The sequence below is a fragment of the Marmota monax genome, unplaced genomic scaffold, assembly GCF_021218885.2.
Source record: "Marmota monax isolate L192 unplaced genomic scaffold, Marmota_monax_Labrador192_F-V1.1 WCK01_AAM20220418_F8-fsc00047, whole genome shotgun sequence".
NCBI lineage: Eukaryota > Metazoa > Chordata > Mammalia > Rodentia > Sciuridae > Marmota > Marmota monax.
In genome coordinates, this window is record NW_026692072.1 from 6954785 (window position 1) to 6979650 (window position 24866).

At 34.6% G+C, this 24866-nt stretch overlaps 1 protein-coding gene and 1 non-coding gene across 11 annotated transcripts in view; both read right to left on the bottom strand.

Annotated features, from left to right (window-relative positions):
* Lrrc4c (leucine rich repeat containing 4C) overlaps positions 1–24866 on the bottom strand; it is a 1168074-nt gene that overhangs the window by 539344 nt on the left and 603864 nt on the right. The gene's annotated exons all lie outside the window — the stretch shown is intronic.
* LOC124102114 (U2 spliceosomal RNA) lies at positions 1676–1865 on the bottom strand. The gene has a single exon (XR_006854805.1). It is a non-coding gene; the product is annotated as a U2 spliceosomal RNA (small nuclear RNA).

Sequence of the window (24866 nt, forward strand, 5' to 3'; positions counted from 1 at the left end):
TGTATATTATAGAAAATCACTCCAACTTTGAATTTTAAAGATGATTAACTTTTAAAGTATACCTACAAAGCATACATACACTTGCTCATGATAGACTCTGAAAGAATATTCATGGCCCAAAGGTGCTAAAACATAAAATTTATTCTTTTAGAACCTAAGTATATTAGTGGATCAAAATTATGTTAAACTGTAATTACATAAGACAGAAAACATGTTAAAATTAAGCAATTATAAACATTTTTATGAACAGTAAATGTTACAGGAATTCAGAAGAATGTTAATGTAAAAGTTAACATATTTCTATGTGTGTATATATTCAAAACTAATCATATGTCTATATTAAGGAGTAGTTACTGCCTTTACACAAACACATGTATTGAATTATTTAAACCTCTTAACAATCCAATGTAGTATTTATTCAGAATAATTATGTTTTACTAGGATTTTTCTTAGAAAGTCAAGATAAAGTAACTTGCCCAAAGGCTTATAACTGGCTATTCAAGTCATCTGAAGTTTAAATTTTGGATCTATTTAACATCCAAGTCTATGACCTTAACTATGGCTTACTTATACTGAAGGCAGAGGCTTTGGTCTCTTCCACAGTTACTGATCAAACTTCAGTATAATAAAGTGTTTTGAAAAGCATAAAATCATTATTAAATACAATAAAGTCAGTTTGGGGAGAAAGACTATTATAAAGACAGTAGTCTTAGCAGTTATGTTGAATAGACTTCTTATAAACAATAGACAGAATTACATGTGTTACTGCATTGACATGAAAGTAAATACTTTGTTAGATATTTAATTTCTGAACTAGTTTTGTTGATAGCATATAAACATGACCTGAATAAAGAACCAGGGAAATTCTGAGAGTGGAAAGGAAAGTAATTTGTGGATGCAGAGTTAAAAAAAAGCAAAACCACTGAGTTTATGTCACAGATCATAACTGAGAATGGTCACCCCTTTGAGTAAAATCATGAAAGAAAGAACTGGGCTTAACGTTTTTTAATTTATAAGTTGGAAACCTAAATGCATGTCCTAATGAGAAGCCTAATATAGAATAACAAATTCATCACATTAGGAGAACCTTGCCCTTTGCATTTCCTTGCTCCTGGGAACTTAACGCTGAATTTTAATGTTACATTAACATTTGCAATAAAAGTTAAAACCCTAAAACTAAAATGCAGACTTCCTTATAGACTCATGTGGTAATTGTATGAAATAACCACATGTGATAACTCAGGAGGGATAAAAGGAAGAGTAAATTGTTGCCACATAGAATTAGTTGGGGATTTTTAAAGGGATTTGATAAAGTTACTAATTTTATGTCTACTCACCTTACCAATGGAAAAGTTGCAATTTGTCTCACTTTATTTAGTAGTCATCTTTTGAAAGTTCCTGCATCTCAAACTATGGGTATAATGCATTTTCATCCTGTTTCAAATATCATTTTAATTTTCACTTACTAGATTTCCCCAGCATCCCATAGCTAAAAGGTTTGTTTTAAAGAGTTCAATGTCAAACTTTGGTGCTATAAAGTATTTTTTTAAAGAGGTTAAATTTTAAAAATAATGTTCTATAGCCAAATAAAAAAAAAAGAAGAAGAAGAAGAAACCTGGACAGGAAGATTGCAAGTTTGAAGCCAGCCTGGGCAACTGTCTCAAAAAGCAAAAAGATCTGGATATGTAACTCAGGAAGCAATTGTAAGGGCAAATAACTTGAATAGCTAGCATCATTCCTGATCACAAAGGATATTATTTGTTGAACACAGGATCCATTCTAAACACATTTCATGGCATCAGAAATACAATTGTCATAACAAGCTATTTCTACACTTGATCTTAGCCAAAAGGCCGAGAAGCGATAACAAGCTATTTCTAAAAACAAGTTCACAAATACCATTTACAAGAATGTTCCATTCCGTCAGTATAATCCCACCCATATTAACCACTGTATAAAGAATTAGCAAGACAGTGTGCATCAGTGTGAAAAAGAAAGCAAATTTAAAAAGGAGAAAGAGTAAGCATAGAAAAATTAGGATACTTCTCAGGAATCCCTTAAAAGACAGATTCTGGTTTACACCATAATCCACTAGACTAGAAGCATATCCATTTTAAGTATTTGATATATTTAAAATACATCTAGCAAACAACAAAAAATTGCCTTCCGTTCTGATGTGATGTTTATTTCTCTGGATATTTTGCTGTTTCTTACAAATTTCCGAGCCAAACTAACTTCTGATATTGTTGAAGAAGGAATGAGTCCTTACCTGGATTACTCTCAGCAATATTTGCTGTTTTGACATTGATTTGAAATTTGGACAAAGCGAATAAGCATACCCTTCACAAAGTTTACACCTAACTAGACATTCCCTGTACTGATATATGGGAATACCCGTAAACTCCTCTGACATAAACCTGGGGCAGTTTGCTATCTGCAAAGTGCATGAGATTTGAAGTCTACTATATGCAAGCTAGAACCCCACTTCTGACACTTTAAGTTTTTGTAAATTTTAAAAGCAACATGAGAACTCTGAATTTGTTTCTTTGACTTTAAAATTAGAATATTGATATTTACTTAAAAGTGAAGTTTTTGAGGGTTGAAATATATATCCTGTCAAGAATTTTTTTACAGTCTCTCTATACTAGAGACAATTTTAAAGTGGGAAACTGAGCAATATATTTTAAAATATAAACTCTCACCTCACATATAAATCCATCTTGTAATATACCTGTTTTTAAATCCAAAAGCTTTATGTTTGCAATAATATGTAAAATTACTGTGATTTATGTGTTTGCCCAAAGTCCCATACTCCTAGGTTGCTCTGAATGATTCTCACCTCCTGGTATTTACACCTCTCTTCAATCCCTTTCTCTGTGGAATTTGGTGACCTGTGCTTTCCAAAAGACAGAGTGTAAAGCTCATGACTCACTCCTGAAAGCCAGTGGAGTTTCACTACCTCTCTCTTGAATTACTTGCTTGAAAGAACCAGAATTAGTTTTTTGACAGAAGAAGAAACAATCAAGTATGAATAAACACTCAAAAAGAAGAAATTTATAGGGAGGGGTTGAGGTCATTATTAGAAAATAAAATAGTAAGACACTGTGACACCAATAAGATAATATAAACATTGACCCATGTACCAGAATAGAGACACCAGATTCTAAAACATGCATATGAGGAAGCCTGATTTATTATGACTCATATGTTTTAATGGGAAAAGATAGAATTTTCAATAGAAGTTATTGAAAAGAGTTTATTCATATTAAACTGTTTATTTTTAGTTCTGTGATGTATGTCATAAAGCCAAGGATCAGTAAGTGGAATGACAATAAATTTAAAAGCTTCTGCATAGCAGAATAAACAATTAAGAATGTGAAGCAAAACCCTACAGAATGAGAGAAAAATCTTTGCCAGCTACTCTTCTGACAGAGAACGAATATTCAAAATATATAAATAACTAAAAAATGAACAAAAAACCAATTAATCAGTAAGTTGACAAATAAATTTAACAGACATTTCCCAATGTAAGAAATACAAATGGCCAACAAGTATATAAAAAAAATGTTCAACATCTTTATAAATCAGGGAAATGCAAAACGAAACCTCACTGAGGGGTTTTTCTCAATCCAGTTAGAAGGGCAATCATCAAAACAAATAATAATAAATGTTGGCAAGGGGAAAATGGAACACTTCTACATTACTAGTGGGATTTTGAATTAGTATAATGACTGTGGAAAATATGCAGGTGTCTCAAAAGGGATAGAGTCACCATATGACCCAGCTATACCACTCCTCAGTATCTGTCAAAAGGAATTAAAGTCAGCATTCTATAGTGAATGCATACCCTTGTTTATAGCAACATAATTTACAGTGCCAAGTTATTGTACTAGACCAGGTGCACATCAACAGAAAAATGGATTAAAACAACACAAAAGAATGATCCATTGATGGGAATAAGGAACATATAACACTCACAAAATACTATTTCCAAAATAAACAAAGATCTCTACAATATCTTCATATCAAGAGTTCTTGATAGGAAAGAAACTCCAAGTAGAAAAATGAGTAAAATGTTCAATAGTCTCTTCACATACAAGGGAAATCAAAGAGCAACATTAAAAAAAAAAAAAAAGAGTGCTCAGTCATTAATCGTAAGGGAATTCTAAATCCTCATCATATAAGATACCATTTCAATTTATTTTAAAAAGCCACTGAATATAAACAGTGGAAGTATATGGATCAGCACTACTTGTACAGTGTTGGGGACTGAAAAATAGAACTCTTACTTTGGAGAGATTTGCTATTATCTACAAATGTTAAATGTGTACCTACTTAGCATATGATCCTGTTATTGCACTCCTAAAACCACACCCTCAGAAATTCTTTTGCATAATCTGGATGTCATTGACAAGAATGTTCATAAGTGCAATTTGTAGTAGTAAGAACTGGAAAAGCCAAGCTTCATCAAGGGTAGACTAGGACATGATACAACATGGAATATAAGAAACATTATTTTGAATTAAAAATAAGTCCTAGAAAAAAATATACAGAGTCTCTTTTATGAATTGAAAAATATGCAAACCTGCAAATGATATCAAACATACAAAATAACACCTCAAATGAATGATTTAAGTATTTTAAAACAGTAATATGAGGGATTTATAGGATTGGACCTGTAGACAATGCTGTTTGGGAACTGAGTAGTAAATACATGTGTTTTCGTAAAAAATGTCATTTCATATATTTTATGTGTTACAAGTATTTTTACACTTCTACTTGATTTAGCAAGTAATGATTAATTTAAAAACAAACTTATGCCATCAGTTTAATATTGAGATTGATTATCAAGGAAGCGATTTTCCATGCCAGTAATTCTTACTGTAGACCCTATTTAAAACACACACACACACACACACACACACACACACACAGATGAAATTCTGCTTCACAGTTGAGCCTCTGGGCAAGGGGTCATAGCAGATGTTTGCTGTGAGCTGAAAGGAAATTGGATAGATGCCAAAAGCAGAGCTTATGACATTGTTCCTATGGTGACAGAGGTATTAAGATCAGCATATAAAGAAAAGCATTAATGTACTATATCCAAGGGGCCATGAATTCCTGAAACTCTCAGTATACATTTCACAACTGCTTTAAAACCACATGGGAAAAGCATACATCCTCTGCCCCCATCTTCCTTAGCACTTGCCAAACTCATTTACCTTTTTTTTTTTTTTTTAATTTAAAAGGGAATGAATCCTCTGTAGTCTAGAAAGCTAGGGAAGAGGTGAGACAGGTACTGGTGGAGAACAGCATTTACAGAGTTGTAGGGAGGTGACCATTGGAATAAAAATGAAGATCCAAGTGCTTGGCTGTGAGTATGTACAGAAATAAGGTCCCGATTGTGCTGCTCACACTTGAAAGCTGCTGCCGATCACACTGAGAAATGAACCATCATCTTGCCCTTTTTCTGCAGGGCTGACACTTTTAGTAGCTTTGTTCTGACCTGGAAGATTTCAGCTCAATTTAGAGTCCCAGTATTTTGAATACTGGTATCACCAGGTTCTTTTTTCATTCTCCGTGGCTTACAATCTCGTTTATAAATCACTTGACATACTTAGGGATGGCTTCCCTGATAGAAACACATTTCCTCTGTTTGTCTTTCTGGATCATTTTCCCATACAGAAAAAAAAAAAAAAAAAAACAGGGCCATGTATTTGCCATATTTCAAAATTTGTAAGAATTTTTAAGTTTATTTATTTATTTTTTTCAAGAAAACTTAATTTCTAAGATGTTAATGACTTTTAGGATTCTGGCACCAAATAAAATCAGAACTGGAATTCAATCAAAGGTCTTTAAGTTTTTGACATCACAAAGCTTCAAGCCTTTTTATTAGTATATTCCAAAGTCACTTTAAAAAGTCTGCTTGATGAAGAATTTTCAGGAGTGGGAAAATTACATCTTTTGCTACTGGCTTCTCTAGCTATTAATAACACAGTCATTGTGTTTTAGAGAATTGAGAATAATAATTCCTGAGTAAATTTTTGGTGTACTATATACTTTCACACACATTTACCCATTTACTATTCTCAATCAAATGATTAGATTATTAGTATTATTAATATCATGTCATTATTGATTTAGCTTCATGGGTGAGACTCTGAACACTCAACAACTAGGTAATAGAGGAAATTAGAAATCAAATGCTGTCTAAATCCAGCAAATATTGCCATGAAAATACTTGACCTTTGAGTTACATAAGGAAATAATGTCTCTATTTCTAAAAATGCAAGGATGGCATAAATATGTGATAATGTACACCAAGATGGTTATGTTTACTGTAACAGACATAGAACAGGCATGAGATTTAGAAACATCAAGGTCTATGTGCAAGTGTGTGTGTGTGTGTGTGTGTACATTATGTATACATCTATATATATTCAACAATTCAGCAATGCTTGTATTCAAATTAGACAAAAAAGGATGTGCACATACATCAATACTTTCACACTTCCATTTATCATTTAGTTACCATGTAATAAGATAAGATAGATCCTTAGATAATCATTTTTGAAGAATTTCAAAGAAATTGAAATGTGATCATAGGCAAGCACAGTGATTCTTAGGGTTGATTTTGTTTCCCAAGGAGGGACATTTGGCAAGAGCTATTTTTAGTTGGCAAAATGAGGGGAATATTACAAGGAATTATGGATGTAGCAGCTAGGGTGGTTGCACAAGAAATACACAAGAAAGCCTTCCATAATAAAAACAACCAATTCCAAAGGTGAGTAATGCTGAAAATGAAAAAGATGGATTCAACATTCCAGGGATTGACCTGAATAAAAGTCTTACAAATTTTAAACCACACAGGTTAGTTGAGGCTACAAAGAAACTGCTGTATGCACATATGTAACATTATTAAATTAGAGGACATTGAAGTGCCTGCCAACTATGCATTTCTAAGAGATGAAAAAATCTAAAGAAAATTAAAAGCAAGTGATTGGGGATACAGCTCAGTGATAGAACATAAGCCTAAAGCCAACCACGTGCAAAGCCCTGGGTTCAATCTGTGGGACCAAAAAATAAAAAAAAATAAAAAAGAATGTAAAAAGAAAATAAAAACCTAAACAAACAATAACAATAAAAAAGCAACAAACAAAATAGTTCTAACTAAAACTAAAATTAATATGCTACTGCATGAATTCATTGATAGTTCATTTTTGTTGTTTGTCATTAAAATGTCGATAAATTTAGAAATAAGCACACTCACAAAAATGTTATTTTTTAATAAAGAGGACTTGTTTGAGATTGTTGATAGGTGTTATTCATTCAGTATGACACAAGCATACCTTTCTTATTTTTATTTCTCTAAAAGGATAAGGAAACTAAGTTGACACATAGCAGTCACAGTAAATAGAAAGAAAATATTCATTTTCTACCCTCTCATTTATTTTCTTTCCCTTGCTCTAAGCTTTGTATTAATAAAGCATAGAAGGAAGAAGAAACCAGGACTAAAGACATTTGAATGCATCCTCCTTCCCATATAAAACCTATAATTTGGTAAAATTTTCAGAAACACATTACTTCTTTTCCCTTTTGACTGCCTGTGTTGAAATTCACGGAAACCAACAAAAGAAATCATGAAGACTCCAGCATGAATCATTTATTTGGACAAAATAGGGTGGCTATTTAAAAAAGGGCAGTAATTCCCTCTTGCTGTCAAAAGATAAAGGCTTACAATTTCCTGTTGAAATGTTACAATACCTTGTAAATTGTGAACCTGTAATCATCTTCTGAAAAAGAGGAGAAAAACACCAATTGGCAACATTTTGCTATGGAAGTGAATGCATTACTGCAAACCATAAATATTTTTAATTCTAGTGTTCAGGAAAGAAGATAAAGGTCAATTACTTACTACCACAAAACAGTGAAAGTCAATTATAAAATGTGGTTACAGTTAGAAAAGTGACCATAATAAAGCTAGTATTTTCTCAAGTAAACTTTTGCTCCTATTAGATCTGAGAGTCATTGCTAAGTACTTTAATGTCAAGTCTGAAATATTCCAAAGAGGTAGAGAACCAGCAATCTGAGTTCACCGTCCTCAATAATACTGAGGAAAGTGCAGCTTCTTTTTCATGGTGGAAATTCTACTACTGAGGATATACCAAGGCTGGCTATGGTAATTACAAGGAGCTAAATTGTGTTTATCTGTGCAAATTGCCGTGTTTTTATATTGCTCCCTATCCTCCTACAGAGAATTATAAAGGAACATTTGGAGTGAGAAATTATATTTGTACATTGTCATTTGGGAATCATTACCACCCTTTAAACCACAATTATTGGTGTCAGTGGTTGAGCTTTGTGGATACTCTGTGGCCTTTAAAATCTTTTCCTGAAATAGTAAAGGCTGTTGTATTCAAACAGACTGGTTAGATCATATTTAAACTGTGGTAGGAATAGAAATTTATTTTTGAAAACTCTCTACCTACTTTAATTAAAACAAATTAAGCAGTTTTTATTTGATTCATTTTTTGGAGATTCTAAGGCACATTGGGAAGTGGTGATTTGCTTGTTCTGGGTGAGGTACTCACCTTGCCTTTCAGATCTACCCTCTCTCCTCTCCACTCTGCCTATCCCTCATCTTTAATGCTTGAGTTGGGGCCCATTCTCAAAGGACTCATTTTTCTCTACCACTTTCCCTCCCCTCTACCTATCTATCTATCTGTCTATTTATCTAATTGATAATTGGTATTTGCACATATTTTTGTCACCTCAGTATATGATGTATAATAATCAGAACAGGGTGATGGGCATGCATAGTACCTCAAACATGAACCACTGCATATGTTGGGAACATTCCCAATGTTCCGCACTAGCAACCATCAAATATTAAATGAATCATGGTCAAAATAGTTACCCCACTGCACTAGAAAACACCAGAATCAATTTCTCCTATCTAACTTCATTGCTGTACACATTATCCATCTTTTTACATTTCTCATTCTCACTATTGTCAAGTTATTTGAATTACCCATCTCACAAAAGTTCACACATCTGAATCACAAAACCCAGGCTCTCCTCATTCTGCTTCAGTCTTATAAAGATAATCTCCATTCTGTCCTTTCAAACATAGACATTTTTCCTTTATTTCATTCTTAGGACATGAAGTTCAAACTTTCAGAAAGGATTGTGGATTCCTATGGCTTGACAAAAGAGATCAATGAGTGGCAATACTAAAATGTGGTCTGATTCCTATGGTATAACCATCATTATCTTCTACAAATGTATGAAAAATTAATGGACTTGATTTTGTGTTTAAGTTGTTTAACAGAAAAGAGTTCATGAAAAGATAGCAACAAAAGAGAATGTCTACAAGATCAAGTGAGTCATAGAGATTATGTAAATAGGGGAGTTCAGACAAGAGGTAGAAGTTATAGTGCTTGGAGATTAGGGACTAGTACATCTTCATGTTTCAGGTAGCTGAAATTTGCTCCTGACCTTTCCTTAGGGTTAAGAAAGTGATAACTTTGTAGCAGTTGACAGGGATCACAGAACAATATAGAATTAGTTTTCCCATTCCCCCCCTCCCCAAAGAATCTCTCAATCATCAGATAACCTCATACTTAATTCATGAAATAAAATCTCCATGATTTACAGGATGATATATAGTGCTATTCATAAGCAAAGGATCATAATCACATTTTCATAGGTGAGAAATCTGAAGTGATGCAAGGGGATTTATTTCAGTGTAAATGAAAGAATTCATTTCTGCCACTCTGGCTGCTTGAAAGTTTCCCTTGCCCACTGGAGTTGAGGCTATGAATCATAGGGAAAAGGAATTTGGCCCTCTCAAAAGGGAATCCGTGTCTCCTTATGTTTACAGTTAATAATGAGTTACAGATTGCTGGTCTTCCTTCTAGAACTGAAGAGCATGATTGAAAAATATGTGAGAACAATGTTCACTTGGTCAGTGCCATGGGCTGAATATTTGTGTCCCTCTCAAATTGATTTTAAAATCCTAATCCTCAATATGATGGCTTTTAGAGATGAGGGTAATCATATCATGAGAGTGGAGCCTCACATTGGGATTAGTGCCCCTTTTAGAAGAAACATGAGAGAGTTTGCTTTCTCTTTAGTCCCTGTCAATGAGAGTATAAGGAAGCAGGCCTTCATCAGATACTGGATCTTCTATTATCTTGATCTCAGACTACCCAGATTTCTGAACTATGAGAAATAAATGTGTGCTGTTTAAGCCTTTCAGTCTGATAATTTGGTATTGCAGCCCAGATTGATTGACAGTCTGGGTTTCAAGGGGACCCAATATTACTTAACAGTTTTCAACAACTTTATTTTCTCATTGTGGTCATATGGGGGCATGGTTAGAAGATGACTAATACCATTATAAAAGGTTATGCTCAGTAGCAATATAGGACCAAATAAGGAAGTCAGGAAGCTTGAAAGAGTGATATCATTGTTCCCCAAATGGAGTTCTCAAAGTAGAAAGGTAGACAACATGAGAAAACCCTGGTTCGATTAAGGTGTGGGTTTTTATGAATTCCTTTACAATCATAAGATATTCACATGTAAATACATTTAAAAATTAACAATTTGCAGCTGTTTGCAAGGAGTATATACATGGGACATATGTGAGTAAAGATGCATATTCATTTATTTAAATTTTGTTTCTTTTGTCCTATTTGATAACCATGTACATATATTACTTTTGAAACTCAAAACTGTTTTAAAAATATGTCTAATTGATTCTAATTTAATTTTTCTCAACATATTAGTTTACATTAGCATAACTTAATGCAAGCTAGCATATGTTGTAATACCTAATGTTGTTATTAATATTTTATGAATTAATTAGGACAATTAAAAGTACTAATCACTAGAAAAGACACAAAAGACACAGAAGATGTTAAATTACTAGAATCTGGTAGGAGGACAGTATTAATTCATACATATATATAAAATACATATATACTAATGTATACATATTATATGGATTAGCTTTTTCATTTGCTGTAACCAAAACATCTGACAAGAAAATTATGGGAGAAAAAAGTTTATTTGGGGCTCAACGTTTCAGACGTCACAGTCAAAGGCACTCAACTCCATTCCTTGGGCTTGAGGTAAAGCAGAACATCATGGTGGAACGGTGTGGTTGATGAAAGTGGCTCACATAATGATAAGAAAGCAAAGAGAGAATTTTCTTGCCAGATAAAAAATATACTCTCCTAAGGCACGCACCGAATGGTTGCCTCCTCTACCCACATCTTATGTGCCTTTAGTTACCACTCAGTTAATCTGGATCAGAGGACTAATTCACTGATTAGGTTAAGGCTCTCATAACCCAATAATTTCACTTCTGAATGTTCTTGTATTGTATTACACATGAGTTTTCAGGGATATCTAACATCTAAACCATTACAAATGTATTTATAAATAATATTATATGTATACCATATATAAATATTATATATACATTATATATAATATAGAAAGAAATTATACATATATATAAAGAAATTAAACCTATGTCTGTTTGGCTTCATAAGTGTTGGGATACAGAGAGTTTTATTATGGAGTATTTGCCACCATCTGCAGAGTCATAAAAACATATTTATTAAATTGTTAAGTTTTGTTAAATTAAGTTTTCTGTGTTAAAATTTGATTTTGGATACAGAGTAAATTTATTTAGCCTGCATTTCTGTGCAAAAAGATACTGGGACTTAGTTTACTGATTATGAGTGTCACGGATCATATACTGTCTCTTTTCCTTTGTGAGGTAAGTGATTAAGTTTAAGACTGACATCTCAGACACAGAGGATAGGACTTAAATATTTTATGCCAGATTTTATGAATCGCAGTTCTCATGTGGGATCTTGACTTTGTCCACTAGCCCAGTACTAAAAAGATTAAAGTAGATCTAACCTTAGAGCACTTAGCCATGGTGAATAACAAGTTTCTTCAAATATCCATTCCCTTACTTTTTCTGCTACCATTTTGAGACCAGGTAAGACCTTTGACTCTTTCATTTCTATGTTTTCATGCACCTGACCTTTCTGACTGATAAAATACTTTAAGAAGTAAAAGTTCTGATATGTTGCCCATACAGTCCCAAGAACAATAAAATAACCCAATACTTTGATCCTAAGTAATTAGGGAAAGGGGGAGGAGCTAGGTAGTATTGTTTCCAAATAATATCATCAATCCTTTAGCACCCTGATTGAATAAATAGGCAGGGAATTGGTGTATATACTTCCCACAATAAGTCTCTTCCTACATCATTACATCAGTCATTGACACATCAAGACTTGTGGCCTTCTAGATTCTGTAATATTACCCTAGGAACCCACTAAATGCCTGAATAGCAATAGTCCACATGGATCAACTCCATCATAATGGAGGACATTAAAATAAATCCAGTCTGGATACAAGCTTCAATTTTCAAATCTCTTTGTGCAAAGACAAGTTAGGATGGAGAAGTAGAAACGTGCCCCCCAACTTTTCCACTTATACAAAATCAGCAGCCAATTACTCATCAATGCATGACTTTTTATTTGTCACTGAGCAAATAGTGACCTGTAAACTTTTCAAAATATTATGATATGCACAAAAATCAGAATGCCTGATCAATTCTTCAACAAATAATCCAAAGGTATTTTGATAATTAAATAACATTATTTTATGTATTTAATACATAATCACAGTTTAGAATTACTATCATCCCTTGAGAACTCCATTGATTACTAAATCAGGCACCTATAAAAAAGAATATCTGCTTTTCTTTACAAATTTTGACTTTAGTAGTTTTCATGACAGTTAAAGGCAGAATTTCAACTGGAATAAAGAGAGTTCTTCTCATCTAGGAATATAAAATCTTTGTACTTCAGGATTCCATCTGCCCTTGTTACTTCCAGCTAGAATCACCACATTTTATTCCTGACAATACATTTTAGTAAAGCAGAAAAAAAAAAAAAACAGCGTTGTCATAAAGGGGTATTATCACTTCACAAGGGTCGAGTAAGCCGCAGGAGTAGATGAAATTCAAATCAGCCAAGATCATGTTTCCATGATAATGTATCTCTCCAGCTTTGAAATCACATCAGAATTGCTCCTATACTGAGTGGTTTTCAAAGTTGTCTTTGAGGCATCACTGAGAGATTCTAATAGATAGCTTCCAGTAGACTGCTATGAAAGGAGACTTTTGCATCTCAGAACAAGATTAGTTCTATCTGTTTTTGAGGTATATGAAATATGGTGTTATTATTGAATTATTATTATGTTTTTTCTGCTACAAAATCATTATGACTTCCTAATTAAGGTTTGGTTTCCTAAGTAATTAAAGCAGATTCCTTTGTCAGTAGCTACCAATGGCTTTTCCAGCAATCACGTTTTGCACTAGGATCTGTTAAATAATGATTAGAAATGTCAGCTAATGTTATCAAAAAGAGAAGGAAGAGCAAGTATATGGCATATCCTAATAGATGGGGCAGTTCAAGAGCTCCAGGGAAATAAAGAAAGCAACAATTTGCCTAGAGTTGATAGTTATAATCCGTGAAGGAAAGGAAAGTACAAATGTTTATTCATTCTGCATTTAAATGGTCCAGTACCAGGGATCTGTGACTTGTTGTCTGCACATTATTTTATGGTGCAGGAGAATACATTTGAGCAAACTCCATTTGTACTTGGGTCTCTTTGTCATGAGGGAATATAAAACTCAACTATAGATTTTTATATTGTTGGCTACTTCCCTGACACGTCTCTCCTTCAACACCAGGGCCTAGTGGTGCAAGTATCACATCAACCTCAAAATGGGGTGATGCAAAAGGTCCCTTTATTTAAGTTCTGCACTGCCTATCTGAATCTTCAATTTGCAAAAGGTGGAAGGGGTCATGGTTGCGCGGGTTAACTAAGGCCCATTAAGTGCTTTAGTGAGAACTCAAATAGTTGAAAATATTATTTGGATACAATTTTCAGTATAGGAAAGTGTACGTTAGGGATGCTTCTTTAATAACAAGCATGCATTTAATAGTGATATCAACAGACATCTTAAAAGTGCTATCAACGACAGATTTTGTTTTTAAGGAAAGTTTAATAGGACCAGGCAGTTTACTAAATGCTATGTATGTAATCTCATCTAATTAGTGCTTTAAAAAATTATTCTTGTGTACTGTTCTGTATTAATTTTCTATGGCTGATCTAATAATTTATCACAAGCTCTTCACTTAAAACAACACAAATTACCATGCAATTCTCAAGGTCAGAGATCCAAAATAAATCTCACTGGGGTAAAAATCAAGATGTCAGTAGAACTGTACGTTATCCTGAGGATTTTTTGGGGGAAGAATCTATTCCTTTTCTATTCCACCATCTTGTGAGTACCTAAATTACTTGGCTCATGGCGCCTTTCCATGTTCCTCCATCACAGGTTCTGAGGATTAAGAAGTGGACATCTTTGGAGGGGCATTATTCTGATTACTACACCCTCCAATATTAATGAAATTGAAATTTTGGAATAAAAAATCAGATTAAATGTTTCTCTTGTCATTAACTTTTCCCCTTTTCAAGCTATTTAATGTTTGTTGATCTGGTATGAAAATAATCTACTGCATCATGACCTTCAATGAGCACTTTTCTTATTCTTCCCCAGAATCAGCTGCCCTGGTAAATCCACCTTGCTGGTGGATTGTTACACAGAATGCACACTCTTGTTTTCCAAGCCTGGGTACCTCTGTTTTCTGTCCTGAATGCTTAACCAATACAACTTTGCATACTTAAGTTCTATTTTATTCTTTTCCCTCAGCTAAGCGATATTTCTCAGGAAGACAGCATTAACCCCAAATGTCCCTACTTTAATTAACTAAAATATTGACTTATTTTTTTCCTTGTACATATTTTGTGTTCACCTTGTCCTAGGCACTACTCTTAGTGCTGAGGAAACATTAGGGAAGAGACAGCACACTCATTTCATGAAACATACTTCCTGCTGATAATAGACAGATGATACAAAAAGTATTCAATATGTCAGATGGAATAAGTACTTTGAAGAAAAATAAAGCAGGGTAACTGATGAGAAGGACATGTGGGAGGATATTTTTTATAGAAAGGTCAAGAAACTCTTCTCTCATGAAGTGATGCTTAAAGAGCCAGGAAGGGAGAAAAGGGTGAATCCTGGGGATGCTTGACTATTCCAGGCAGAAGCAACAGTAACTGTGAAGGCTCAGAGATGAGATGAGTATTTTGGTTTCAGGACTCTTCATTGTAGCTACAGTAGTCTCAAATGTACACAAGAGTTGCATGACTTTGAATAATCTACTTCTTTGATTAGACTTCAAACTCATCCAGAGAAGACAGTTTTTTTTTTCTTGTCATTATAGCCTATACTGTTTATTGGGTTTTGGACTCTCAAAATTTGTTTGTAGAATGAAATGAATAAACAGCCCTATTCACTGTGGTATTCTTCTTCTCATCGTTTCATCAAGAAACTGAGTATTAAAGTATTTAATAATCATCAAAGGTCATATAATTATTCAATGAGAAAACCATAAATCTAAAATTAGTTGAGAGTGAAGTCTGGGGCTCAACCACTTCATGAGTTATGTTGTCTGCTGATTTTCTTGGAGGTGTTTTAAGTCAAATTGTATTCTTAAGGGGAAAATGACTTGGAACATACAGACATGTGGATGGTTCACTATAGTATTCTCTTAAAATAAAAAGGTTTCCTCATAAAATGGAAGATCAATCACAATCTCAAAATTTGTGTGAAAAAAATAAAACATAGCATAGAATAGTAAACATGACAGCCAGGTTTAAGCAATTGGTAAAATGTTATTGTAGTTACCACCATATTTCAGATGAAATTAAAAAAAAAAAAACTTTCTGAGATACTATGGTTCTGATAAAAGTTTAGTGACAGCTGGGCATGAAATTCTAGTGCCACAGGAGGCTGAGATAGAAGGATCACAAGTTTAAGACCAATCTCAGCAACTTTGCAATACCCTGTATTAGAATTTAAAGAGATAAAATAAAGCTAAAAAAAATCAAAAGGACTGGGTATATGTTGTGAGCCACAATCAGGTCAAGATGGCACCTGGCATTTTGCCAGAAGGAGTGGTTGAGAAGTAACACCAGTGATCCATTAAGATGATGATAATTAAGTTAAGCTGTGTATACTTATTAAGATAATGACTGATTGCTGTAACTGGATGATGCTAAATTGAAACAAGCTGTATATTCAGTTGTGTATATAAACCTCTGCTGTTCGGCAATAAGGCGGCTCCTGCTACCTCGGGTGCCCACTACTTTTGAGTTCTTGCGGAGTTCCTCTTGAGTGCCTGTTGGTTCTCGCGGAGTTACTGTGGAGTTCAGGTGGAGGTCCCGTTGGGTTCGGGCAATAAAGTAGTTCCTGTTTGAACCTACAAGTGGCTCGTGACCTCCCGGTTATTTGTGCCCAGCCAGACTGCAGCAGGTGTATGGCTCAGTGATATAGTACCCTGGGCTCAATTTCCAGTACCAAAATACAAGATATTATGTAGAAAGTGATTTGTACATGACAGATTCCAACTCTTCAGCTTACACCCCTACTAGAAAAACTTGTTTTCTCTAAAACAGGTGTGGAATTTTTCTTATTCTTATAGTGTGGTAGAAAACAGAGAAATAACACAATAGCAGACTATCTTCCCCCAAAATGGAGATTGAATAGTTTTCAGAAACCACAGATGGGGGAATGAGATAGTGAGAGGAAAAAATCAGAGAATATTTTGGAAGACATATTTGCAAAGTAGATTTGTATGAGGAAACTATGTGCTATGATTTGATTTTGACCCCCAAAATGACATATTAGAATCTTAATCATTATTCTCCAATGCAACTGTGTGGGAGATGGGCCTAATGGGAGATGCTTAGGTCATGAGGGTTCTGCCCTTAGGAATGTACTACTACTGTTAGTTATGAAGGGCTTGAAGTGACAAGCTGGATATCTTGATATCTCTTATATTTTACCCTTAGATGATACATCAAGAAGGCCCTCAGTTGATATCAGCCCATTTATTGAAGACTTATAAGACTTATAAACTTCTGAAGCTGATAAGCTTCCAGAACTTTGAGTTAATACATTTTTGTTTATTATAAACCATCTAGTCTCAGCTATTATGTTATAGCCATACAAAACAAAGACTCCATAAATAATGAAAGGTGTTGTGACATAAAGTAAACCTTAGGAGTGAAATTATGGCATTTTCCACTAAATGGTTGGGGTTGGAGAATATCCTGCTAAGCAAAATAAGCCAATCCCACAAAACCAAAGGCCGAATGTCTTCTCTAATATGTGGATGCTAATTCACAATAAGGCTGGGGACACTAGGGAAGAATAGAAGAATAGCGTTACCTTAGTTTAGGTAGAGGGAAGTGATGGGAGGGAAGAGGAGGGGATGTGGGGATAGGAAAGATAGTAGAATGAAACAAACATTATTACTTTATGTATATATGTGACTACATGACCAATTTGATTCTGCAACATGTTCACTCAGAAAAATGAGAAATTATATCCCATCTATGTATGATGTATCAAAGTGCATAAATATATTCTACTGTCATGTATAACTAATTAAAACAAATTTCAAAAATAAAAAAAAAGAAAGTGAGGTTTGTTTAAAACAGTAATAAGGGCTGCGATTTAAATAAAGACTGAATTAGCACAAAAAAACTTGAGAGTGGAACACACAGCAAATGATAATTTGAACAATATAGAGGAACAAATTCAGCCTGAAAAAACTTGTTTTGAGTATGTTTTTACTAAGAGTTTTGCATAATCTTTTACTAAGGTGAAGACATATGTTTACATGAGAAATAAAATGAATACCATTTATTGTTTATTGTATATAATTTTGCTTACATTAACCTCATTTAAAATTATATGTGGTTCTCACTCAATTGTGTGGGTTTAATTATTCTCATTTAGACCTATTGTTCCTGTGAGAAAAATTTAATTTAGAATTATGAATACTGGTATTATTAATCAAAATAAATGATTATTTAAAATATATTTCAGTTATTCAGTTTAAAATGCAATATGCAAATAGTATAAAACTCAAAATTTCAGAGTGGTGTAAAATGAAAAGTAAATTCCATTCTAATACCTTGACTAATATTTCAGAGCTGTGTTAAATATTTTCATGGTTTGGATCTGGAATTTCTCCAAAGACTCATGTGCTGACGGATTAATCCCTAGTGAGGCAATGCTCAGAGTTGGGGCTTTGGGAAGTGATTGAATCATGAGGGATCTAACCTTATCGGTGGATTACTCTATTGATTGAATCATAATTCAATGGCATTATTGAGATGTGGTGGAAGCTTTAGGAGGTGGGGAATAGTTGGAGTATGTAGGTCACTGTGTGGTGGGGTGGTTCATGTTCTTAGCCTCTTCCTCTCTTTATCTCTCTGCTTTCCAGTTGCCATGAGATGAGCAGGTTTACTTTATCATGCACTCCCTATCATGAAATTCTGCCTCACCAAAGGCCTAAAACAATCAAGCCAAGTGATCTTGGATTAAAACCTCAGAAACTGTCAGGCAAAATAATTTTCCCCTTTAAGGAATTCTGTCATAACAATGGAACAGTAACAAAAATATCATTGGTGATAAAGTGCACACTCACTTGACCCTGCCTTGATCACTTTTTAGTGGATATTCTTCTAATGAAGTCCACAAATCATGAAGTCTTCTTCAATTGACATATATCTCCTTTATGATAGAACAAGCAAGTTAACTTTCAGGAAGACAGGAAGATTATCTTGATAGGTGGATGTCAGAAAGATCAAAAGATAGATTTTTATAAGTAACTAATAAAGTACCATGTCTCAGAGTATTTTTTTTTTTATGGAATAACCACTCAAGGGCTACTTGGGCCTCTACCATGACTCAGGATCCCCTGGAGTTTGGAGAGGGTTTTGGTCAGTGACTTGGTAGAAGTCCAGTCTGCAGCCTCAGACTGGGAGTTTATCTAGTTTCCCAAAGGATGACAGAAATGTAGACAAGGAGAATCAGGAGCTATGGCTTAATTATGATGCTCCATTGTCTACCAACAATTTCATCAATACATTTAATGATTATTTATTTATTAGCATAGATATTAATAAAGCAGTCTCTTCAGAGGTATCTTTAAATTTCTTTTCCTTTATATTAATTTTCCTGTTTGAATTATTTATTTTGTATATTTGTGTCTCACTTCTTTATTTTATAACTACATTACCTAAAAGTATATCATGCTTACATTTTTTCTACAAAATACAATGTTTTGAATTTTGTATTTTTGTGTTGCTTCATTTATTAATATTTGTAAGCAGCATTTCCTTACATTTCTTTGGCTCATGGGTTCCTTGGTGAATGTGATTAGAATCTATAATTCTTTAGGAAAGTGCACATGCTTATACTTGCTTCAAAACTGGCACAGATTTCAAGAAACCAATTTTCCAACCTGAATTTCATTTACCCATCTTCAGTTAATAAGTCTTATATTCCAAGGTAATCAGGTTTTTGTTGAGTTTTCGGGTAAAAGTTCAACACAGTTTCGGTCATCACACATTTTAATACTAGAGACAATTTATTAAAGAGTTTTAGGATTCCACTATTGCTTCATGTGTTACTTGTCAGGTTTCTGTTCTTGCGACTAAAAGGCTCAGGGGTCACTCCAGTTGAACTGGGCTGACTGGGCTATGCATAATAACCACACAAGAGACACAAATACCTTTTTTGAGGGGGTCGCTGTGACGGCTCCTCTGACCTTAAGGGTCTACAGGACAGGAGAGAGCGACGGCACGCGCTGACCCCTTTTATTGAGGAGAAGCTATTCAAATGAGGCAAGGGGTCAGGTTTCAGGAGGCTGAGTCTATCTTCATGATGTCCACTGTCAGCAGGTTGACTGACACCTGGGTAGGCCACACCTAAGGGCACAGTAAGAGAAGGGGACACACACAAGGCACTTCCATGGAAGATTCTATCCTAAACAGTGCAAGAGGTTATATTACAAAGGAACAGGTGAGCATAGCTTCACCCATGGGGCTATAGCAAGATACATCCATGAACCAGATACCGACCCTCGAACCCAAGAAGGGTGGGGAAATCTCTGCCACATTTCTGTGACTGAGAGCCTCAGCACCCAGCCGGGGAGTGTGACTCAGTCAAGTGCAAGGTTGGTCTCCCACAGTTACTATTACTACAGAAGACAGTCATTGCAGCTATTATGTGTCAAACTGACATGTATCAGTATTGTGTGCTCCTTGTTTATTAATTATTACAAAATCTCTAGGAGGGCAATACGACTACATCAAAATTTTCAGGTATTAAATCTAAGTGACAGAGAGGTGAAGAATCTTAGTGAAAATCACATTGCTAGTAATCGCTAGAGCCAGGAGGCAAACCATGGAAGTCTAGAACTAAAGGTAACAGGTATATATCAAAAGTAAAGTCATAATAAACTCCACTTTCAAGACTATACTGTACCTTTTTGTTTATTTTTATTTCCTTCAATTTAGGAGGCGTTTCTCAGTTGGGGGTCAATTTTACACCCTGTTAGAAACTTGGCAATGTCTGGAGATATTTTAATCTGTCAGAATTGTGTGTGTGTTTGCGTGTGTGTTTTGTGGGTGGGAAAAGTGCCACTGTTATCTAGTAGATAGAGATCAAGAATGCTGTTAAAATATATTAGAATTCAGAGACAAGTTTCTGACAACACAATATTATTCAGCCCAAGTATCCATAGTACCAAGTTGAGAAACTGCATTATAGAAGCCATCCATGCCAGTTTCATAACCCTTTATTTGGCCAAAAAAATTGCCAAATATAAATAGGTTTTGAGGAAACATCTTTAAAATACTTGTTATAGGCCAAATTGCACTCAGCTCCAATTTATTTTTAGTCCTGACCCTGTTATCTCACAATCTGACTAATCTTGGAGATAGAGCTCATAAAAAGCTAGTCAAGTGAAAATAAAGCCAATAGCATGGGTCCTAATGTAATCTTACTGGCATTTTGTAAGAAAAGGAAATTTGGATATACAGAAAGACATCAGGCATGCACATGCCTGGGGTGGGGGCATCTGAAGAGGCAATAGAGGTGGCTACCTGGAAACCAAAGACCTGAACCAGACACCTTCTACAGGATGCTTAGAGTAAAACAACCCTCCTGGGACTCTGACCTGGGACTTCCAGTCTCCAGAAGTGTGAGAAAATGAATCCTCTGTTGTTTAAGCCACTTAGTCTGAGCTATTTTGTCATGGCAACCCTAGTAAGCTAACACATCACTTAGGGCTCTAAGTTATTATCAAGAACTTGTAATGTTCTATTCCTTTACATAGTCCATTGGTATTCTAATTTAAGATGCTTCATCTCTTTAGTAAACCCTGTGCTTCCCTTCAATTACTATGTAGCATTTTGTTAGCATAATTTCCATTTTGGAGTAGAGTCCACTTTAGCCTCCCATGTCAGGCTGCTAGATATTTCTAGCCCCTTTCTCTCTGCTTTCCATTATATTCTGATAGTCTGCTACATGGACTGGTAGAGCCAAGGCTGAGCATTTTCTCCATTGGCAAAAGATTCATTGGCATTTAGATAATTTTTTAAAAACTGTTATCTTTCAAAGGTTGACAAATCTCTCATCTAAAAAATTAAACCAGTCAAATGAAACCTCAAAATGCAGGGTTAGCTTTGCTAATTCAAGATACAATCAAGCATCTTAAGCAATGCTTTTTTTTTTACACTTCTACCAACACCATTTAGAGATATTAAGAAAAATCAGTATTTCTCATTCTAAATGTTTGAAATGAATGAATGTGTGCTTAATGCAGTAACACACTCTAGGGAGTATACTTATGTCCATTTCCTGTGCCTGCCTTTTCTTCATGTTTTCCTAGAGGAGTTCATCCATCAAGGTTGAGTAGGAAAAGTAGACATCCTAAGAACTAACCTATTATCCTTCCTTGTAAATATAGTAGCATTCTTTGCTAAATGATGGAGCAAGCAAATTTAACTCACACACACACATCCGACCACACACAAACACACAAACATACACACATACTCTTCCAAGCACTGTGCTTAAATTCTTTGACTTTTCCTCATGTAAACCTGACAACACAAGAGCTCTTGTCTCTCAGTTATTTTTCTACCTGCCCTTTCTGAGATTGATATTTTACATATTTAATAAAAATATGTATAATACTATATATGTATGTGTATATATATGTGTATATATATATATATATATGGTGTGTCTGTGCATGCCTCTGTGTGTGTGCGCACATTTTGGGGTTTTTTTTTTTTTTGGTACCCAGATTGTGCCCAGGGATGCCATAACTACTGATCCACATCCATAATCCATTTTTTTTTTTATTTAGAGGCAGGGTCTCACTGAGTTGCTTAGAGTCTCATTAAGTTTCTTAGGCTGCCTTTGAACTTGTGATCCTCCTGCCTCACCATATCTAGCAGCTGGGATTAGAGGCATGTGCCAACCACACCTGACTTCTTTACATATTTTTTATGAGGCATCTAATGTCTTCTCCAGAGTCATGAGAGTGGGAAGCAGTCAAGATCAGAATTTTTGTTTTCATTGTCCAAAAATTCTCTTCTCTGGTTAACACAAGTGAGGTAATTCAAGTGTGAAGTGTAGGGAGGGCCTGTCCATGTTATCTCATACTTACAATGCTTTCAGTCTTACACCTGCTTCTGTGGCTTTCTGTCAGAACCCATTGCTGAAAGCCTGTTACTAGGAAAATTAATATATTTCTCAAAAAGAAATAATATATTCACAGCTGCTGTGAATATAACTGCTATAGTTTTGTGCTTTTTCCTCAGAAAAGAAATTGCACCTTGTTTTCTTGGCTAATCACCTTTCCTAGCCTCTGACTTGTTCCCCAAATTAGGCAGCTAAATCAGATGAAGCTCTCTGGGTGTCATGCCTGACTCTTCTTTCTTAGAAGGTTCTTGTCTTCTGCTACAACTTTCCCTTCAATTCACAGACATTTCATTTAGTTTTGTTTTTCACAGGGAGGTACTATTAGCCCTAGGAATAAGGGCCATGGAAGGGTAACAATTCTACAATCTGCAGAGAGGTTGCAAATCAAAGAAGAGTCATCCTGCCCCAAATGATAATAGCACCTGTATTGAAAACTACCCTCAAATAGTTAATATTTCAGGTGTGACATTCTAGGGCAAGATGCCAGAGACTGAAATAGTTCCCTCCTGATAGATAAAACAATCTTTGACTTGATACTCGTGTTCCTTTGTACATTTGAAGCCTTACATGTGTTACATCCCAGGCTTCTGAGAGTAGGATGTAATTTGTGATGATGATGATGACATCTGTAGAAGGACATTGAGAGTTTCCTCAATGTGCTGATATTGTTGGAGGTTTTTGTTGGGGAATATATCTCCTGCAAAGTGAAAGTCTGAGAGGAGAGAGCAAATATCATTCATCATTTCTTCAGCAAACATTTTGTAGGCATCTTTTCTATTCTATTCTATGCTAACATACTCAGGAGCTGGAGATAAACTATGTGGGATTTTTGCCTCCAAGGAGCTATGTTCTATTGAGATACTGGCTTTAAAATATTATGCCTGCTATCAATGGTTGATCTTCTCAATGACTCTGAGTCTTTAGAGTCTTTGATATTAACCTTTGGATTTATATATTAACAGTTTAGGGGATGACTTGAAGCCCTGTCCTCCTGACATATGAATGGCTATTAGGTTTTTGAGAAATAAGGTTCTTGGTTTAGGGGTTTAAAGAATTTAAATGCCCTCACTAACTGAAGAAAAAAAAGTTATATGGCTTACTATAAGATCTCAAAGAAGACTGGAGTAAGGCATCTTTTGTTTTTTTGTTTTATTGTGTTACTTTTATGCTTAAATTAATATATTAGCAATTGATGTTTTGCAAATACTGCATTTGAAATGATAGATCCTGGGAAACATTGAGATAAAGAGTTTTATGGATCGCTAAGGCTTTAGAAAATGGAAGATGGTAAAGAGTGCAAAGACAGCAGGGAGCGGTGGAAATGTTGGCACTGTGGGAACAGACAATGCAGCAAAAGCTAAATTGTAGCTGGTGCTTCCATTAATATGTGTAGCTCTACTCCCTTTTACGTCTGTGGTTTCACTGTCTCAAGCTGGAACCCTTCCAAAAACCATGTAGTAAACTTCAGAATTATGACAAGAAAGTGCAGGTCAGTTACAATTCATTACCAACCTCTCTCTCTTTTATATACGCCTTCTTCATTTTTTCTCTTAATTGCATATTTCTAATTTTTTAATTTAGATAGAAATGATATATAACCATTGGGTATCATTTGATGTTTTAATACATCTACACATTGCATAATGTTCACATTAGAATAAACGTACATAACTTCAAACATTTTTCATTTATTTGTGATAAAACATTCAAAAATTTTTCTCCTATAGATTTTGAAAAACACTGCATATTTTGTTATTTATAGTCATCATTCTGTGAAAAAGAACACCAGAGTTTATTTCTCCTAATTGTAACCTAGATACACGGTTGACCAACCTTTCTCTCTCCCTCCCTCCCCACTTCTCTCCTTGGCTTCTATCAATGACTTTTCAACTCTCAACTTCTAAGAACTGGATATTAACCTCAGTTATTTAAATATGTTCAAATTATACCATCAAATATCCATCCAAAAACCCTCTCTTGACTGCATTTCCTTCATCTATCTTAAACTTACAATTCTTCTTCAAAGAAGAAGAATTTCTCAAGTGCTGTGAACCATTTATTTTATTGCTTTATACTCATTGTTCAATTTCCTACATTTGGGATATGCCCACCATTCATGTTGAATCATTGT